Genomic DNA, 13,281 nt, shown 5'->3' on the forward strand with positions numbered 1-13,281 from the left:
TCAAGGACTTCATTACAACTAAACAAATGCTGCAGAAAATGTTAAGGGGCCTGATGTAAACAGATCAAAGTGGGAAAAGAAGATAGCAAAAAAGGAATACAGCTTTAAAGAATAAAATGGCAATAAACAACTACATATTAATAATAACCTTAGATGTAAATGCATTAAATGATCCAATCAAAAGACATAGGGTAGCTGCATGGATAAGAAAACAGGACCTATAAATATGCTGTTTACAAGAGACACACCTTAGAACAAAAGATACACATAGATTAAAGGTAAAAGGATGGAAAAAAACATTTCATGCAAATGGAAATGAAAAAAAAAGCTGGGGTAGCAATACTTATATCAGACAAATTGGACTTTAAAACAAAAGATATAGTAAGAGATAAAGAAGGGCACTTCATAATGATAAAGGGAGTAATCCAACAGGAAGATATAACTATTATAAATATCTATGCACCTAATATAGGAGCACCTAAATAAATAAAGCAGACTTTGATGGATTTAAAGGGCGAGATCAACAGCAATACTGTAATAGTAGGGGATTTCAATACCCCACTAACATCACTAGATAGATTCTCAAGAAAGAAAATTAACGAACAGCAGACTTATTGGACACACTAGATCGACACGATTTAATAGATATCTTCAGAACCTTTCACCCTAAAACAGCAGAATAAACATTCTTTTCAAGTGCTCATGGTACAATCTCTAGGATAGACCACATGTTAGGGCACAAAAGTGGTCTCAACAAATTTAAGATGATTGAAATCATATCAAGCACTTTCTCTGATCAAAACAGCATGAAACTAGAAATGAACCACAACAGATAAGCTCAAAAATTCTCAAACACATGGAAACTAAATAGCAGGTTGTTAAATAACGAATGGATTAAGAATGAGATCAAACAAGAAATAAAAAAATTCCTAGAAATGAATGAAAATGAGCATAAACAACTCAAAAATTATGGGACACAGCAAAAGCAGTACTGAGAGGGAAGTTCATAGCACTACAGGCACACCTTAAAAAGCTAGAAAAAGCTCAAATAAACAACTTAACCCTGCATCTAAAAGAACTAGAAAAAGAACAGCAAGTAAAGCCTAGAGCTAGTAGAAGGAAGGAAATAATAAAGATCAGAGCAGAAATAAATGACATAGAGGCTAAAGAAACAATACAGAGGATCAATGAAACTAGGAGCTGGTTCTTTGAAAGGTAAACAAGATTGATGAATCTTTAACTAGAATCACCAAGAAAAAGAGAGAGAGCACTCAAATAAATAAAATTAGAAATGACAGTGGAGAAATAACATCTGACACAACAGAAATACAAAATATTGTAGGAAAATACTATGAAGAACTGTATGCCAAAAAAGTAGACAACCTAGATGAAATCGACAAATTCCTTGATACATACAATCTTCCAAACATCAATCTGGAAGAATCAGAAAACCTAAACAGACCGATAACAAAAAAATGAGATTGAAACAGTTATCAAAAAACTCCCAACAAAGAAAAGTTCAGGGCCTGATGGCTTCACAACTGAATTCTACCAAATATTCAAAGAAGAACTAACTCCTATCCTCCTTAAACTATTTCAAGAAATTCAAGAGGAAGGAAGACTTCCAAGATCCTTTTAAGAGGTGTGCATAATTCTGATTCCATAACCAGGCAAAGACAACACAAAGAAAGAAAATTATAGGCCAATATCTCTGATGAATATAGATGCTAAAATCCTCAACAAAATATTAGCAAAGTGGATCCAACAATATATGGAAAAAATCATACCCCATGATCAAGTGGGATTTATTTTGGGGAGGCAAGGATGGTACAATATTTGTAAATCAATCAATGTGATTCATCACATAAACAAAAAGTAGGAGAAAAACCATATGATAATTTCAATAGATGCAGAAAAAGCATTTGATAAAATCCAGCACCCATTCATGATCAAAACTCTCAGCAAAGTGGGAATACAGGGAACATACCTCAACATGATAAAAGCCATCTATGAAAAACCCAGATCCAACATCATATTCAATGGGCAAAAATTAAAAGCAATCCCCTTAATATCAGGAACAAGGCAGGGGTTCCCCCTTTCACCACTCTTATTTAACATAGTCCTGGAAGTCCTAGCCACAGCAATCAGACAAGAAGAAGAAATAAAAGACATTCAAGTTGGAAAAGAAGAAGTAAAACTATCATTATTTGCAGATGATATGATATTGTATATAGAAAACCCTAAAGTCTCAGTCAAAAAACTACTGGACCTGATAAATGAATTAACCAAAGTGGCAGGATGTAAAATCAATACTCAGAAATCAGTGGCATTTTTATACACCAACAATGAACAGTCAGAAAGAGAAATTAAGGAAACAACCAAAAAAATAAAGTACCTAGGAGTAAACTTAACCAAGGAGACTAAAGACTTGTACTCAAAAAATTACAAAGCATTGATAAAAGAAATCAAGGAAGATACAAACAAGTGGAAGAATATACCATGCTCATGGTTAGGAAGAATAAACATCATTAAAATGTCTATATTACCCAAAGCAATCTATAAATTCAATGTAATACCAATTAAAATACCAATGACATACTTCAAAGATATAGATCACATATTCCAAAAATTTATATGGAACCAAAAAAGAACACGAATAGCCTCAGCAATCTTACAAAAGAAGAATAAAGTAGGAGGTATCACACTTCCTGATATCAAGTTATAATACAAGGCCATTGTACTCAAAACAGCCTGGTACTGGCATAAGAACAGGCATATAGATCAATGGAACAGAACAGAGAACCCAGAAATAAACCCACACTTTCATGGACAACTGATATTTGACAAAGGAGGTAAGGAAATACAATGGAGTAAAGACAGCCTCTTTAACAAATTGTGTTGAGAAAATTGGACAACTACCTGCAAAAAGTGAAACTAGATCACCAGCTTACACCACTCACAAAAATAAACTCAAAATGGATAAAAGATTTAAATGTAGGCCTTGAAACCATAAGCATCTTAGAAGAAAACATAGGCAGTAAACTCTCCGACATCTCTTGAAGCAATATAATTGCTTTTTTATCTCCATGGGGAAGTGAAATAAAAGACAGGATAAACAAATGGGACTATATCAAACTAAAAAGGTTTGGCACAGCCAACGACAATAAGAACAGAATAAAAAGACAAACTACACAATGGGAGAACATATTTGACAATACGTCTGATAAGGGGTTAATAACCAAAATTTATAAAGAACTTGTAAATCTAAACACCAGGAAGACAAACAATCCAATCAAAAAATGGGCAACAGAAATGAATAGACACTTCTCCAAAGAGGACATACAGATGGCCAATAGGCATATGAAAAAATGCTCAAAATCACTAATCCTTAGAGAAATGCAAATTAAAACCACAATGAGATATCACCTCACACCAGCCAGAATGCCGCTCATCAACAAAACAACACAGAATAAATGCTGGCGAGGATGTGGAGAAAAGGAAACCCTTCTGCACTGTTGGTGGGAATGCAGACTGGTGCAGCCACTGTGTAAAACAGTATGGAGATTCCTCAAGAAATTAAAAATCAAACTGCCTTTTGACCCAGTTATCTCATTGTTAGGAATATACCCCAAGAACACCATAGCACTGTTTGAAAAGAAGAAATGCACCCCCATGTTTATGGCAGCATTGTTCACAATAGCAAAGATCTGGAAACAGCCCAAGTTTTCGTCAGAGGATGAGTGGATTAAAAAGCTTTGGTACATAGATACTATGGAATACTACTCAACCATAAGAAATGATGACATCGGATCTTTTATAACAACATGGATGGACCTTGATAACATTATACTGAGCGAAATAAGTAAATCAGAAAAAACTAAGAACTATGTGATTCCATACATAGGTGGGACATAAAAATGAGACTCAGAGACATGAACAACAGTGTTGGGGTTACAGGTTGGGGGGAGGATAGGGGAGTGTTGGGGTCAGGAGGGGCACAAAGAAAACCAGTTAGAAGGTAACAGAAGACAATTTTATCAATATCACCCCATTAAAATTAACCAAAAAAAAAAAAAAAAAGAATTTGTCTCACAGCTAATTCAGGCAGTAAGAAGAATAGTATAAGGATGCTAATTCTGCTTCTCAGGCTACATCCTGCAAAAGGGGCCCCCCCAAAATTGGTGATTTGGCTCTTCTGATTTTGCCAATTGGATTTAAAAAAATAGTTCAGAACGCCCTGAAATGGAACTAACAATACATGGGCATAAATTTAAAGGACTTTTAGATACTGGAGCTGATGTATCTGTTATTGCTAAGCTACATTGGCCTCCTTCCTGGCCCACTCATGCAGCAGCCACAGAATTGCAAGGTACAGGGCAGTGAAAATCCCCTCAACAAAGTTCTAGTTTTCTACATTGGGAAGATTAAGGTCATTCTGGATTTTTTAAGCCTTATGTGCTCCCTGGATGGCCAGTTAATTTGTGGGGCAGAGATGTTTTGAAAAATATGGGAGTGTTGTTTGTCAGTCCTAATGGTTTTGTCAGTATTCAGATGCTTGATCGGGGATTTTTACCCAGCAAGGGACTAGGGAAAGCACAGTGAGGAATTCTCACTCCCATAGAAGTGGCACCCAATACCAGAAGGTGTGGATTAGGATATCAAAATTTAGCAATTGGGCCTTGGTAGCTCCTGCTACCTCAATAATGCATTGTGCAGACCCAATTACTTGTAAATCAGATAATCCTGTATGGGTAGACCAATGGCCCCTTTCTCAGGAGAAACTTAGGGCAGCTGCTCAATTGGTACAAGAGCAGCTACAACTCGGGCATATTGAACCATCTAATAGCACATGGAATACACTTCCATATTTTGATCTTGTTGCCTCCTGGATTTTCAAGGGGCATAGGTGACCCTTACAGTTTATAGGTTTTGAGCCTCAAAATTATTGTTGTTCCTTTTTTCAAAGGATCGTCAACAATGGCGCTAGGAAACTTCCACCAAACGGCAAATCGCTTATGCAAATCAATGAAGAACTTTATACTGAAACTGTCAACTTAAAATCAGCTCAAAGACTAGAATTATATGCCATTACCATGGCTTCTCAGCATTTGCCATATTCCTCCTTTAATCTATATACAGACAGAAAATATTTACTTATGGTTTTTCCACTATAAAGACTGCTGTCTTAGAGACAAATGCTGATGAACTATTTCAGTAGTTCCTTCTTCAAAGACTTGTATGTCAACATAGAGCTCCATGTTTTATACAACATACTTGAGCTCCCTCCATGCTCCCTGGAGCTTTAGTACAAGGGAATGCCCTTGATGATCAAGCTACCCAAAAGAAAATTATTTGGAGCAACCATGATAGATCGAACAATTCAGTCTCATACTATTCATCACCAGAACGCTGCAGCCCTGTGCAAACAGTTTCAACTTTCTTGGGAAGCAGCACGGCAGATTGGTAAATCCTGTCCAAGGTGTCCTATACTACAATCTGTCCCGTCATTTGGAATCCACCCTCAAGGACCCCTACCAGGACAACTTTGGCAAATGGATGTTACTCATATACCTTCATTTGGCAAACAGTCCTATGTCCACGTTACAGTGGATACCTATTCTGGATTTATAGTAACCTCTGTCAGAACAGGAGAGGTTGCTAAGCATGTTATAGCTCATTGTCTGTATGCATTTTTCTATTATTGGATTTCCTAAAATGGTTAAACTGACAATGCTCCTGCATATGTAGCAAAAGCATTTACTGTATTTTGTCAAACCTTTTGAATTATGGGTATTTCTTACAATCTTTAAAGTCAGGGTATTATTAAAGTGTACCTAGAAAATATTTTAAGGTCAATTTAAAAAAATTTAAAAGGGGGGAGTCATATCTTGAAACTCCTATGGATCTACCATATCATGCTTTTTACTTAAAAAATTTTAAATTTCTTTTGAATGCTGATGAACAGGAAACGCCAAATCTTTTTCTCCTGAAAACTTTCTCCTTCTTTTATTTGATCCAGCTAATAACATTGTTTTGTCTTTTTTCAAATAGCTCCAGATATGTGGAAAATGTTTATATAGGCGGATGGGGATCCTCAAACCCCTCAGCGAGATCTTCTGAGCATGGCTTTTAAGGTACCAAGAGGCAGAAAAAGCCCAATAGAGATCAGGTGAACTACCAGCTTTTAGGCTCCAACGCCCCAAAGGGGTCTTATAGGATGCCCTCTGGGTCCTGCTTCAATAGTGAATAGGAAGGTCATTGAGCTAAAGCCTGCCAGACTTACATGCCTTTGCTGTGACAAAAAAGGGACACTGGAAGGTAGGCTTTCCCCTCGCTCCTCTAAGGGAGGGTTCAGTCTCTTCCAGCCCTGCTCCAGCCACCTATGACCTAACCTTGCCCAGAATGCTGGAGTTTGCCACTGAAGGCTGAAGGTGCCCAGGGCCATCGGCCCCATCTATGACACTGTGGACGAGACTAGGGTATTTCTTCCAAGAAGCAGGTAAACGGATCTCAGTTGCACAACGGCCACTTAACTATGTCTTGCCTGGATAGTCAGGTTTTTTATTCTTCCCTCCAAGATCTCTGTTGTGGGTGTTGATAGTCCTATTTTCTGCTGCTTTGTTTAATATATAGTGTTTCCTTTATTCCTCCTACCTCAATGCACCACTCATATTTCAGGCTGGGACCTACTCCTAATTTAGAGCTCTCTTTCCCCCCTTTTGCCAACTTCTATTATGAATCTACCTCTGCCACCCAGCTTAGTGTATCCCAAGGTTCTCTTTACCACGCCACAGTCACAGAGCTCCAGGGAAAAGCAACCTGGTCTCAACTCTCCAGGCAGAGGAGAACAGAAGCTCCATCTCCACACATGCTGAAGATGGCTTTTCCAGTACCTGAATCATTACCAGCTAGAAGCAGTGGTCATTGGGACTTGGACATGAGCTGTAAAGTATAGAATTGTGACAACAATTCCAGTGCCATGTGGACTTTTCCTGGACTCCTGCTCCTTATGACAGCTCCTAACAGACTGAACTGCGGTTGGGTTGCATTTGCAGGGATTTGGAATGGTGTTGGTGCCAACTTGGACTTGGTGAACATGTTAAGGACACTACTTTTTTATGGATTCTTGCTGTATTGGCCAAGAGTTTGCTTAACGGCTTTAATCACTATAAAAAAATAGAAGACTGGATAAAGAAGATGGGGCACATATACACCATGGTATACTATTCAGCCATAAGAAATTATGACATTGGATCTTTTACAACAAAATGGTGGGATCTTGATAACATTATAAGGAGTGAAATAATTAAATCAGAAAAAAACAAGAACTGCAGGATTCCATACATTGGTGGGACATAAAAATGAGACTAAGAGTCATGTACAAGAGTATGATGGTTATGGGGAGGGAGGGAAGGAGGGAGAGGGGGAGTTGGGGAGGGGCACAAAGAAAATGAGATAGAAGGTGACAGAGGACAATCTGACTTTGGGTGATGGGTATGTATCATTATTGAAAGACAAGATAACCTGAACATGTTTTCTTTGAATATATGTACCCTGATTTATTGATGTCTCCCCATTAAAATTAATAAAAAATTTATTTATTAAAAAAACCAAAACCATACAAACAAAGAAAAAAAACAGGTATGTAAAACAAATGTATACTTTTAAATTACCCCTCTTTTAATAAACTGCTCCAGTTCCTAACTGTAGGTAGGTTATTTATTTTCTGTGTCTCAGCTTTCTTGCATGTAGAATGACATCAATAATACAACGTAATTACATATATTTTACACATATTTTTAGTTTTGCCATCTAGGTGATCTGATGAATTTTATATAAGTTTTGCAAAGTCCCCAAATTTTGTTGCCCCTTTTTCTTTACTTTCCATAAATTTCACATACATATTTATATTTACTATTAAAGTACTTACCCAATTCACAGAATATTTGCCCTATATGATGTTTTCAACCCCAGATGACATAAGCATCTCAGAGAAAACAAATATAAATTGCTAATATTTTAGTTTTGGAAAACCCAAGATAAGGGAATAGATAGATACAGTATTTTTTAGCAAAGACAAAAGCAGCAAAAGGCTTGATTTAGCACCATAAATTGATATTTTTATTTTACAAAGATACATTATTTGAATCTATATTAGCTAAAAGTATGATGTATTTCCTTATACTTGAATATTTAATAGTTCCCAGTGGAAACAAAAAACACTTAGTTTAAACATATTAATGATACTTAACAGAATTTGTTCAAAAGCTGGGAGATTTTTTTAGACAGTTATATTACATATAACAAAAGATTTTATATTAAACAAATACATTGTTTCTGGAAAGATTTCCTTATCTTCTAGATCATTGTAAATACAGTTCTCATCCAATTTTCTGTTATTTTTCCCCTGTATCAATGCTGAGTTAGACAAAATTCTTAAAGTATACAAACTTTCCACTTTTAAAGAATAAAAATCCATTTAAAAACCATCAGAATAAGTGTCAGTTTCTGAGAAAACAATAAATCTGGATGTGTTTTTTATATACATTTGTTTTAAAATCTGTTGTTGCAGAGCTACATCAAATTAATCATTAAAATAATATTGACTTGAATAGTATGTTGAGCTCCCTACAATGAAGTGATATGTGGCCAAAACAGAGTACATTTTTCAAATACTTTTTAAAAATACCTTTTAATAAGTGTAGCTAATTTACATCAATTCTAACTGCTTCTGTACAAGTAGTAACAATCAAAAGTCATATTTGATTCTCAAAATTAAAATAGCATTTGTCTACCAGATTCTGATATGAAGTTACTACCTAGCAACAATTGTTTTAAAAAGCTGAAAACAAACAAAAAGTTCTGAAAACAAGAATGGAGAGACAGTCTTTTATCAGAGTATAAGAGATATTTCATGGAATATTAGTGTCATGAAAATAAATTGAGGGGGTAAAACTTCTGGTAGTGTAATAATACATTATTTCATGAAATAGAAGACTCCTAATTCTGAGAAAAGTGACAAGAAACCCTTACATTTTCCCACAATTTCTAGCACATTGATCAGAGCATAGTACTGCAAATATTCCAGTATGATACAGCAGCTCTTTGAGATTACAGAATTTGACTAATTAAAAAAAATATGTAGGCCTTGTTCATTTAAGTTCTCAATAAATAGTGCATATGTAATTATGATTTCTGCATCCCTATCCCAGATATTAGCTGAGAATATCTTGTTTATGCTCTTTATGCTTACCTGCTCTGTGTAGAGCCAAGATCTTAGTGCCCTTTTTTGGTTCCCTGAATATTTTCTCATGACTGACATTTTAGAGAAATTGAGTAACTTTTTAAAGATTGATGTATAATAACAAAGGTCAGTCTTTGAACCATTTAATACTCTTTCAATATTCATGGGAGTCCACCAATGGCAATACCTATCAGAACATTATCTTCTTGCTTAGAAGTTAAGTTAGAGAAATGACCATTGATTCATATAATTAATATGAAAAAATACATATGACAACCTTCAAAATAGCAAATATTGAATAATCTAAGTAATTATATGTATTTTTAATGGAACATTTGTTAAACATTCAAAATTATATTTTTGAAGGAAGTTTAATAAGATGTAGATTGCTTTCTATAACATAATATTGAGAGGACAAATCATAGAAACTTGTGCAGCTAAGGATTGTCTAAGACTAGGCATTAAAAAAATTGGAAGTAGATGATGTCAGAGTAATGGCAGTATGAAAGATACCCTTAATCTCTTTCCTTGAAATTTTAATAGGTTGAGCAACTATAACAAAGTGAAGCAACCCAAGGTGAGCTCATGGAATTGCCTAAAAAAATCTGTGCACCAAATGGACTAAAGGAAGAAGAAATTGAATACCATAGCCACACAAGATAAAGATGTAGTTCAGAAAAAAAAATAAAAATCTCCAGAAAATAATCTCAATCACATAGAAACCTTGAAGTTAAATAATAGAGAATTCAAACTAGAAGTTCTGAAAATATGCAACAAGATGCACCAATAAGCAACTTAATGTACTCAGAAAACAAAAAAGATAACTCATCAAGAAAAATGAAACTTTAAGAACAGGATAAAAGGCCCTGGCTGGTTGGCTAAGTGCTAGAACATCGGTCAAGTATGTGGATGTAATGGGTTCAATTCTTGGTCAGGGCACACAAGAGAAATGCCCATCTGCTTTTCCACTCTTTCCCATTTTGCTTCTCTCTCTCTCTCTCTCTCTCTCTCTCTTCTCCTCCTGTAACTATAGCTCGATTGTCCCCGAGCATTGAGGATGGCTTCATGGCCATCACCTTAGATGGCTAAGGAAAGTGTGGTTGTGAAACAACAGAGCAATGCCCCAGTTTGGCAAAGCATTGTCCCCTAGTGGGTTTTCTAGGTGGATCCCAGTTGGGGTGCATGTGGGAGTCTGTCTCTGCCTCCCCTCCTCTCACTGAAAAAAGGAAAAAAAATAAAGAAAAAAAATAAGAAAAACTCAATACATGAACTGAAAACTGAGGTAGCAAGTTCAGCTAATAAAGCAGGACAAATAGAGGAGAGAATCAGTGACATCAAAGACAAACAACTAGAGATGCTACAGAGAGACAAAGAGAGAGACTAATTAATTTTAAAAAGATGAGAGAACTCTACAAGAATTGCCTGATTCAATCAGGAAGAGCAATATAAGACTAATGGGTATATCACAAGAAGAGAGGGAGAAGGCAGTGAAGAGCTTATTCAAACAAATAATTGATGAGAACTTTCCAAGCCTGTGTAAACTGTTAGAGCCTCAAATCCAAGAAGCAAACAGAATGCCAAGTTACCACAACCCAAACAGACCTTCTTCAAAGCACATTATAATAAAATTGTCAAAAATCAATGACAAAGAAAGAATCCTCAAGACAGCTAGAAAAAAAGGAGAACATAACATAAAGGTAGGTCCATTAGGTTATCATTGAACTTCTCAGCAGAAACTCGACAAGCCAGAAGAAAGTGGAACCAAATACTGAAAGTACTGAAAGAGAGGAATTACCAGCTAAGAATACTATATCCACCAAAGCTACTTCAAATATGAAGAGGAAATCAAAATTATTTTGAAGACACACAGAAGCTGAAGGAATTTATCACCAGAAGACTCCCATTGCAGGATATGCTCAAGGGGGTTATTTGACCAGATAAGTAGGACAAAACAAATCAAAACTATGAAGAAAAGCCCCAACAAGGTCACAATAATCTGTGATGACAATAACACAAAAGGAAAAAAGATAAAGATCTTCAGTAGCAAAGGAGGATGGAGTGCAGAAGCACTCATAAGACAAAGGACTCTAGTATATACGAAAAATTTTCTCTTAATAACCTAATGAAAACCACCCTTGAAATTGCCACTACTTAAAGAAATAGCTTTAAAAAAAGAAAAAACAGGTGGAAGAAATATGAAATACCACTAAACAAAAACAACCAACAGAAACTCAAAAGAGAAAAACCAAATAAGACAGAGCTACCAGAAAACAAAACATAAAATTACTATAGGAAATCTTCAAGTTTCAATAATTACCTTAAATGTAAATAGACTGAACTAACCAATAAAGAGGCACAGAGTAATAGATCAAATCAAAAAGCAAAACCCAACTGTATGCTTCCTTCAAAAGACACATCTAAGCTAAAAGGACAAATGTAGACTCAAAGTGAAAGGTTGGAAAACAATTCTCTAATCAAATAATACCCCCCCAAAAAAGCAGGTGTATCCATAACTCATATCTGACAATGCTGAATTTAGGACAACAAAGGTAACAAGAGACAAAGATGGACATTTCATGATAATAAAGGAACATTATATCAAGAAGACATAACACTTTTTAATATATAAATATATACACTGAATCAGAAAGCACCAAAATATATATAGTATCTCCAAACTACTTTAAAAATAGAAACAAACAAAAACACAATCATACTTGGAGATTTTAACACACCATTGACAATTTAGATAAATCATCTAAACAGAAAATCAACAAAGAAATAATGGCTTCTAAATGGACATAATAAACATTTACAGGACATTTCATCCTAGAACATAAAACTATACATTTTTTCCCAGCATGTATGGAACATTCTCAAGGATAGACCATATGTTGGTCGACAAAACTAACATCAACAAATTCAGGAAGATTGAAATTATAATTATACCAAGCATATTTTCTTACTATAAGACTCTGAAATTAGAATTTAACAGCAAAAAAGGAAGTAAAGAAACTCAAAAAATGAGCAAATTAAGCAACATAATTCTAAAAAATACTGGGTCAAAGAAGACATAACAGCAGAGATAAAAAGATATAAAGGGGCAAAATAATAACATAATATGTCAAAATTTCTGGAATGCTGCAAAAGCAGTGATAAGAAGGAAGTTTATATCATACAGGCTTATATCAAGAAAGGCAAGATCCCAGGTAAACAACCTAACATCACATTTTAAAGAATTAGAAAAAGAACAAAAGCAACCCAAAGTCAGTAGAAGAAAGGAAATAGTAAAAATTAGAGCAGAACTAAATGAAACGGAGAACAAAAAATCTATAGAAAAAATACAACAAAGAGCTTATTCTTTGAAAAGATCAATATAATTAAAGAACTGCTGGGTACGCTCACTAAAGAAAAAAAAGAAAAGACTCATATAAATAAAATAAAAAATAAAAGATAAGAAATTACCACAGTCATCATAGATATTACAAAGGATCATATTAGAATACTATGAATGATTATATCACCACATTTAATAATGTAGAAGAAATGGATAATTTCCTAGAATTGTATAATCTTTTTTGAATGAATCACAAAGAAGTGGAAAACCTAAATACACCCATAATCAGGGAGGAAATAGAAACAACTATCAAAAACCTCTCCAAAAGTAAATTTACAGAACCAGATGATTAGTCAAGTGAATGCAACAAAACACTAAAAGATTTGGTACCTATCCTTCTCAAAGTCACCAAAAAAAAAAAAAAATAGAAGAAGCAATACTCTCTGACACATTTCTTGAGACTAACATATCTCTGATGCCAAAACCTGACAAGGACAATACAAAAAACAAACAAACAAACAAACAAAAAAAAAAAACAGAGATCTATAACACTGGGGAACAATTTTTTTTTTTTCTGTTGCATGAGGATTTAGAACTTTTTCTATATATTTCTGCATCCCTGATTCAAAATCTGAAATCCATATTTTGGTCCATGCTCCAGTTTTTATGCAATTTTAATTTCTTTTTGTTACAATTAATG

This window comes from Saccopteryx bilineata, chromosome 2 (genome assembly GCF_036850765.1).
Source record: "Saccopteryx bilineata isolate mSacBil1 chromosome 2, mSacBil1_pri_phased_curated, whole genome shotgun sequence".
Classification (NCBI taxonomy): Eukaryota; Metazoa; Chordata; class Mammalia; order Chiroptera; family Emballonuridae; genus Saccopteryx; species Saccopteryx bilineata.